Source organism: Mustela nivalis (assembly GCF_964662115.1).
Source record: "Mustela nivalis genome assembly, chromosome: 15".
NCBI classification, from domain to species: domain Eukaryota; kingdom Metazoa; phylum Chordata; class Mammalia; order Carnivora; family Mustelidae; genus Mustela; species Mustela nivalis.
In genome coordinates, this window is record NC_139034.1 from 54,580,440 (window position 1) to 54,590,024 (window position 9,585).

Here is a 9,585-nt window from a genome sequence, read left to right on the forward strand (position 1 = left end):
ATTCAATAGAAAAACTAGTAACATATCAAAAAGCATCTTAAATGTTGAAAGATCTTTCTGTCTACTTTTCATTTCATGGATGCTACCCTGCTTGACTTTAATGCATTGTTATTTAACCAGTCAATGAGAAGCCTGTGCTTTTGGTGTGAACTCATCTTGAGTGATCTTTTATTAATGTACATTAACCAATTTCAAGGACAATAGGATAAGGTTACTTTTAAAATGCTTTCTCAAGAAATGGATTTATATTCATCTAAAATAATCTTAATTCATACAAGACTGTTTATTATGAAAACAATTAGATAAACTAAGTTGTCCCAAAGAGTACTATTGTTATAAGAAAAACACTGTAACATACTTAGCACAGATATAAGAACCCAGGTGGCTAATCTGATTTTTTAAAAAGAGATTTGGCTTTGTATGCTGATGAGTGCAAAAGAAAGAAATCACATTTGTGAGTTTAAATGCACTATTCTTTTCTTTTCAATCAAATGAAAAAGTAGAAATTACTGCATGCAAATATTCAATATTCATTTAATTTGCATAAAGGTGCTTGAACAAATTTTTGATTCTAACAAGCTCATTTTTCATGCGTTTTGTCTTTCATCCTAATCTAGCATCTGTCATTCCTTTTTGAAGTTATTATCGGCCCAATTCCCTCTTGGACATGGTTGCTGGGTGACCGGTATCTTAGCACCCACTTTGACAGGAACAGATGTGAATCTGATCAAGAGATTTCCCAAGAGTACCTGAAATCACAAACAACTTTTGTGAAAAACAAACAGCATCCCTGTCATGGACCCTTATTTAACCTACTCCCCAAAAGAAAGAGCTAAGAAGTTACTCTAGATCAAATATACCATTTTAAATTTTATTTCCTAAACTTGGAACAAAATACATCTGAAAATATTATATTTTCATACTGTTGAAATTGGGGAATCTGACCTGAATCTCAACAGCTCAAAACCCCAGTTTGTTCTGTTTTTGGCTAGATGCTAATAGGTAAATTTGATGATAAGTGTTTATATTTTCATGCACAATTTCACTAGAGTTTCTAAAAAAAAAAAAAAAGTAGCAGGATTATTATGTGGATAATTTAGATGACAAAGATATTTAAGAAGATGTAATATTTTTTAGTGTTGGAAGGCTTCCTATATTCAGTATGATGTAGAATCTTGTACCAATATCAAGGATTACTCCACTCATAAAGAATTATCTAAAATATAAAAGTTCCATCTTTCATGAATATTATAGCAAGATTTTTTAAGGTTAATTGTTTGGTTTTGTTTTACAGTTCACGTGATATACCATCAATCATTATTGGAAATAGAGCAGCAAAGTGCCGCTGGAAGACAGCAAAGGTCATAGAAACTTCATATTATCATCATTACAAAAGTCAGAATAGGTTGCCTCTCCTGAACTAGATTCTTTGTAAGAACAGCATAATGTAGTTGGGTCATGTGATCTACCTCCTTCCCTTCCTTTCATCACAGTAAGGGAAAGTGAAGACCAAGAGCCATGTTAAATCAACATCAAACTAGTTGGGTCAAACTTCCAAATTAAATATTAAATCAAATGTTGATATTTTATAAATATGGCATCAAAGTGATCTTAGGGAACATCCAAATAATTGATTTAATTTTTCAGCTTCATTCATGTGTCAAGACAATGCAGAAAAATGTTAGCTTGTGAAAGCAAGTTTTTTTTGCAACATAACAGCCAGTAGAAAAGAAAAAAAACAACATAAGTTTAAAACTCTAAATATTTTCTCCTTGATAATCATGACTTAACGATAGTAAGGCAAGTAGTATACTTTTCTATTGGAGATTTCAAGGTTTTTTTTCCTTATGCTAAGAACTGATTTGTTTTAAGCATTCTTACTAGGAATTTTTATGTTTGGTTCTTGCAGGAAAATAAGCAATCATCCAAATGGTTTTATCAATGTTAAGTGAAAAAAGAAGTTAAAAAGTCCTTAAAATTCTTTTTAATTTGAATTGGGAAAGGAACAACTTAACCTTGGTTCTAAAATCCTATTGTGAATTATTCAATCATCATAATTGTAACAGCAGATATTTAAGTAGGGGTATAAATGTATGTGTGTTGCTTTACCTTTTATGAAGCGTTTTTATGTATATAAGAAAGAGAACAAGTCATTCTATGTGGAGAAGTATGTCTGTAGTCTAAATGTGGTCATTTAATACCATCAGTTATAAGTGGAGAGGTATTATAAATCTACCCATTTATATTCATTATCCATTTGTATAAATGTGATATAGCATTTTCATATCATAGAGATTAAGCATACTATTACACATCTAAATTCCTCTTTATTTTGAACACATGATTAACTTAAGTTTTTCAACTTGGGCCCATCCACATCACTAAAGTATATCCAACTAAAACAGAAATAGCTTTTATGTATCCAATTTATCACTGACCACCTTCATTTGTTACCATTAGTGGCAAAAGCAGCTTTCTGGAAGCCCCTTCATAGAGTCCAACAAAAAAATAAAATATGGAATATAACCTCTTAAAATCTGAGTCTAAGAAAATTAAATATATCGATTGAAAATCCTTATTCTGAAATGTTACCACAGGGAACGAGTCACTAACAGAGTTTCCTCCCCTACTTGGACTGATTCTTTAGTGGAGGGAAATTAATAAAAAATACAAAATAAATGTCCAATTTATTTGGACATTTATAAATGTCCAAATCTATGTTTAAACTACTTATATCTAGAATGTATATTTAAAAGGTAGATATTTTGTTTTAAAAAGTAACATCTTTATCCCTTGTGAAAACTTGAATAGTTGTAAAATTTTGATGGCACTTTGGCTTACCTGCGAAGTATCACTTATGAATGATATTTTTAAAAATTCCTAAGAATATACAGTTACTAAATTTGGTAGCCAAACAGGTGTTAACAGAAAGAAAAATCAAATTTGACCCAGAAGGCTCCAATATTAAGGTTTGAATTGGGATCAGTTCATTCCTTTCCCATGGGGTAACTTGTATAAATGTAATTCTATGGTTTCATAAAAGCAGGTCAAGTTTCTATCCCTGGGGGTCTTTTGGCAATTTGAAGCATGGAAGCACTGTTGCTGGCTACAAGTTCAAATCTGCATGTACTATCACTGGTGTAAAGAAAAAAAATAAATGAACAACAGACATATATTCATCTTTGATTACAATACGCACAGTCAGAAGGTTTTGGGAGGGTAGGAATAAAGGTGTCAGAGCTCACAAGTCAAAATATTTTGAAACCATTTTACTTACTTATAAATATATATGAATATCTGATAATGCAAAAAGTGGTATGGAATATGTTTTTAGATAACAAAATGCTAAGACGAACTTCTTACCAAATGTCGTTTTGCATTTATTACGTGCAAGTTTTTTTTTTTTTTAATTTCACAGGCTTTAGATGAGGCAGAATCTTTTAAGTAGTCACTGTTTTACAACCTCTTTTCTACTTTACAAAAAAAAATAATAATCCATGCATTCTTGCACTTTTACCAATGATGTAATGACTTGACAAATGCCATGGAATGATTGAGAAAGTAATTGATTTCAATTTAACTGGACCTCTACCAGGTGTTTTCAAAGACAATTACGGTCCACTGCAAGAAGTGGCAATACACATCTTCTTATGTGGACCTGTAGATTAACCTATTGACCTCATTCCTAACTCATCTCATTGATGGCAAAGCTTTTAGAAGAGCAATCATGTTTTTAAGTTATGAAATTGTTTTCCTATCCTTTATCCACTGATTTCAGAGAATATGCTTGCTCCAAAGTGCAAGCGGCAATGAAATAAACTAATAATAGAAATGGAGCAATGACATCAAGCACATTAACTGTTATTCCATAATGTACAGATTCTAGTACCTAATAGCTCAGTATCTGTTTCATACAAGTAGGATAATTCTCTGATATAAATATTTTCCATAGAGAATTAAAAGTACATTTTAGTTATCATAAACATAAAGGTATAGGAAAATTAAAGTAGGTTTTTAATCACTGTCCTAATAACCATGTAACATTGTTCATAATTATGTTTTAAATACTTATGTATAAATTACTTCTTTTATGCTAAAATTATTTTTAAATATATTTTCTGTTGTCATTCAGTAAGGTAGAATCTCTTTTTCAGTATTATTTTATATTTTAAGAAATTATGGAAAGGAAAATTAAAGTCCATTTTTTGGTAAGGTGGTTGTCCTCTGGCCCTACATCCTACAGGTCTGTGTGTGTGTGTGCGCGCACATGTGCGCGTGTGAGCCTGTGTGTGTGTGTGTATGTGTGTGAAAAGAGAGAGAATACATACACACATATACATATACGTAAAAGCTTTTCTAACAAAGGTATTATAATTATTTAAGAATAAAAACATACACTACAGATGGGCTAGGTTAATATAAAAAAAGATATCCACCACAAAGACAACTAAAATACTGTTAAAATTTTACACTTGTTGCATCCAGAAGGACATCTATCTTAGTATAAAATGTGTGACTGGTAACAGGACAATTAAAAGTGTTCTAAATTATTCATTCAAAATCCAAAGGCCCTATTAAACTACAAATTGCCTAACTCAAGAAATAAATATTATTTCCAAGATATTTTAAGTATAGAACGGGAATTAACACTTTTGAATATAACAGTATATTTCTGCAGAGCTGTGATGTGTTCAAAGATTTGTTACACCTTCAGTCATTTGCTTTGTTCATACATAATATAAGGCTATGAATAATACAGTTCATTTACTGTTGCTATTAATAAAATTTCAGAATACAATCAGTTTAAGATTTTAACAAAATACTTTGCTGCATATGTGAATATAATAAAGTATTTCTTGATTAACATATTCTAGAGATTTATTTTCATTATCTTTCCTTAGCAATGGCCAGTATCCCTTAAATTGAATTAGCAAGTATTTACTGCAAATTCTTTTTGTGCATCCATAAAATAATTCTCTTTCAACTAGTACTCTTACTTTCCTGAATGTTTTGCTTGTCCTTGAAGGAAAGTATTATTTTTTTCCTGTTGTGACAGAAGAGCAATCTAATTACTTAGAAACATTTGATACACTGTGACTTTCTAATACTTTGTTTACATCTCCATTCATTTATTCTAAGGAAAGAAAACATTCCTCAATTCTTCAGTGTTACTAACCAGAAATAACCAATATTCTTAGTTGCCTATTTCATTATTGCTTTGTGAAAATCATGCCTGAAAAGCATATCCTTTTTTTTTTTGTTTTTTTTTTTTTTTTGGTCAAACATATACTACCTTCAAAATCCACTGCAGGATTATTGTAAGTCTCCTTACATTAAATTGCATTTATGTTCTGCAGATCATAGTAAATAGTTTTGACTTCCTCCTAGAAACATGCCATGCATTCCAGGTATTATATTCATCTCATATAATAATATGTTTTAGATGCTTTAGCTAAGCTGTCTTCTTTTTAAATCACTGCTCTCTAAAACTTTTTTTTTAAAGCAGGTAGCTATTCAGTGTGTTGCTGTGCTGCATAGTATTAGACACATCAATACACTTATAAGCACAAAATTATAAGAGCAGTTAAATAATGATATAGTGAGTTTTCCAGTTTAGTAAGTTGTCTTTGACAACTTTCACTCAAGTCACATACATTTAAATGTGTAAAAGAATCCCAGCTTGATATCCTGGCCAAGCTCCAAGCTAATTTGAATCAGAAAGCAACAGGACCACACCTTTAACAAAATTCAGTCATTGGCCACTTCAATATGCAATTTAGAAAAATCTACAGATGAATTTGTTTAAATGGGTGAATTAGAATCCTCTTAGCATATAAAGCAAATCCAAGCCAGAATACACAAGAAATTTCAAGTGTACTTCATTCAAGGTCCCTGATTTTGGATCAAGTAGTGATTTAAATTATTCTCTTCATATGATTATATATATATATATGTATATATATATACATATATATATATAAATTTATATTTATATGTATACATGACTACATATATAAATTGACAGTTATCTGCTATTTTAGTCAACTAATTTTAATTCTATCATCACTTTGAAAAATAGTAAGATTTCATTGATTGATTGCCTAATTTATACTGAATGGATAGAAAATCTGTTCATAGTTATTTGTACATTTAAATATAAAGTTAATTATGAGCTATAATACATACACTCTAAAAAAGTCTTAGAAACCTTCGCAAAGTAAGTAGGTACATCAAAATAAAGTGACCCAACAGTTAATCTAATAACAACTAATTACTGGACCAAATATACTTAAAAAAAAGCATGTATCAACAATTAAAAGTTACTTTAAACGACAGTCACTGTAGCAAAAAATTACTTTTGACTGGAAATACTTCAGACAAACTGAGAAGAAGAAAAGTAAAGGAATTTGAGCACAATGTGGGCTCACATAGTCTCTACCATGCTTGAAACACATAAATGTGAAGATCAGAGTCTTTTATAACACTTATTTGAGCCCCATTTGGCGGGCTTTTAACTCAGGGTTTTCTTCATTAAAAAATAAACTACTGAACATAACAAACATAATGGAAAAGAGATCCCTTAATGCAGTCTCAAAGCCTAAATATATAAATATAAATGTATTTTTAATATATTCTTAGCTAAAATTTTTAAGTTGTAACATTTAAACAATAATACACACACACACACTAACACACACACACATATATATGTAAATATATAACTGACCAATCACAATGCAGTAACTCAGTAGTTAAGAGAATGGCACATGGTGATACCTGGTAAGGTCATTCTAGTCTTTTAACAATTCAAAACATAAAGTGATAAAATTTTACCTTCATTATATATTTAAATACCCAAATAGTTAATATCAACTTTTTTACATTCCCTTGTCATTTTAAAGGCCTATACTTAAATGTGACATTTTGTAAACAATCTGAAAATGAAATTCTTAAAAGATAAAATTCAGCCCAGCTCTAACTTTTTTAAGAACCAAGTAACAAAACCCTTAAAATCAAAATGCTTAGTAAAATCTAGAAGACTCACCTGTACCTATTTAGAAGGCTTACTTCAAACTAATTTCTTCAACGATTCAAAGGGAAACAGTTTACAACCTGTGAGAGTTGCATTTCTTATTGTATTTTGCAATACATGGGTTCTGTGTTGCTAATACAATGCAATTTAAATGATTATTTTACCTGATTAACAAAGGCAATTGTATGAAACAATTCAGTAAAATAACTTGGAAAGATAAAATAATACTAATTGATTGTCAAAGCACAAATTGTTCCTAAAATAACAACTACTTCGTTGCACATTAAGCTAATTTACAAATGCTACTTACATTTCAAAAACAAAACATCAAATGAGAAACAATAAAGCATATTATGTTTTCGTATGCTGGTGAATCACACATGGTAAATCACCAAAGAGTAGAGTGATTTATGCTCAAATCCAGCCAAGACTTTAATCAATATTGGGTGTCACATATCAGGAGGTTGGGGGAGGTACTGAGGCAGAAGGAGAGTGGCTAATATTGGTCTCAGTAATTTATATGCAACTTCCGTGAAATGTAGATTAAACAAAAAATAACAGCAGATTTGGACTAACAAGACGAAGATTTACAAATTCTGTATTAAATGGGATACAAAAAATTTATGAAAGGAAGGGAACTCTGAAACAAAATAGTCTGTTTATTTTACATAATCTTTGTAGCTTCACAAAATAAAATATCCTATGTGCAAATCAAAATAAGTATCTCAGAACATTAACTAGACATCTATACAGTTCAGAAAGTAAACCGTCCTCATAACTGTGGGCACTCTTTACAATAATGACTGTATGTATTATTGGAGACTAACTCCAAGAAAAACAACAGGTTTGAAAAATACTCAAATAATTCAAGAATTTTCATGAATGCAGTATAATTTGATAGACCAAAGTAAATCTTAGGTGAGAATAGCCTTAGATGTTATTTATGTATTAGTTATTAAACTGTAATAGACAAACCTTTTAAAAATATTCAGAAATAAGTGGTGGAACCAAACTTAAACTTTCATATTTTTAGGCCTTACTCTTCTAATTATGTCATAATCTTTAGGAAATGTTATAAAATGAAACATTTGACTTTATAGGAGCCATTAATCGGCTGTAATACAAAAACTTCAAAAGCATAGTCTCTCTTCATTTGAAGTAATTTTTAATTTATCTGTGCCAAGCATTGTAATTATCTGTTAGAAGTGAATCTGTATGTGTGTTGAAACTTTCTATTACCAATGCAGAAATGCAGAAGTCCGTGCCATTGAAAAACATGTAACGGGGGAAATGTTCAGTAACTATAGACTGGTTCAGTTTGCCATCTTTATTAAAAGTCCTGACAAAAAACAGAACCAAGAATTGGAAAATATTTTATACTTCTTGTATTAAAATTGCATCCATATATCACTCCTAGAAAAAAAAAGACTTGAAAAGTCTTTCAATTTGCTGTCTATGGATGGTATTGACTTTTAAGACAAAAGAATACTGTTTGCGAATATATCTATATGCATATAAAATGTCTGATGAAATTAACTGGAATCTATTTAAGTTAAAAACTGCACAAATCCAGGGCTACATAAGACCCAAATCTGATCTGAAAGATCCTGAGACAAAATCACCTTCTGGCAATAGTCAAAAAATAAAAATTTTAGATGACAAAATACAGCAGAGTCACTTTTTATTACCTGAATTCACAGAAAATTGAATCCTAATCCCAAATCTACAAACAAGCTACTGACTCATACAAACACAGACTTGACCATGTACATAATTACTTTTCTTTTGTTGTTGTTGTTTACTGGTTACCAGTTAATTAAGTGACCTCTGTTGCACCAGCCAAGATCATGCAACTAATGTTTAGTTTAAAAATAATAATTGAAGGAAACTGATCAAAATCAGACTTTGTCCTTTGACAACTTTTATAAACATATTTCCTGACATTTTCTCTCATTTTTCAGACTCTTACTTTTAGCTTTACTATCAAGCAGGTGATAGTCTCTGTTTCATCTCCTTGTGGAAGTGACAGATGGCTTCAACATTTATTCTAGTTTTTATAGATAGCATACTGATGCAATAGCCTCAAGCAAATTAAATTCACTCTAAGGTTTGTCACCAACTTACTGAGCCACTTTGAGCAAGTTATGAACCTTTTTTTCCCTTAACGTCATTTTGGTTTCTCAGATTCTCTGGTATCTAAATGCTATTAAGAGACAGAATTAGATATATGTTCTGTGAAAAGATGAGAGTGCTAATATTTGATGTTTCTTGCACACTATGTATATAGCATTTTATATAGTTTGCCTTTCTGCTCAGTTGTCTTATCTTCTGCATAAATTATTCCTTCAGATAGTCTCTTTAATAGCCAGAGGAGAAAGAAACCAGAATGAAAGGAATCAATATACCTAGGTGAATGAAAAAGGGATCTTAACAGCAAAGGCGTAAACTGGACTTGAATGGAAAAAGGAATTTTAGTTTTGTAAATTCAAGATAAAAGATATTGTAGGTATGGCTTTCAAAGTTAAGAAATAAGACAGTAACACTTGTAATTA

The 9,585-nt window shown here is 30.5% G+C and overlaps 1 protein-coding gene across 2 annotated transcripts in view; it reads right to left on the reverse strand.

The window, feature by feature from the left end:
* Window positions 1-9,585, reverse strand: part of DACH1 (dachshund family transcription factor 1) — a 427,802-nt gene that overhangs the window by 412,016 nt on the left and 6,201 nt on the right. The window lies entirely within an intron of this gene.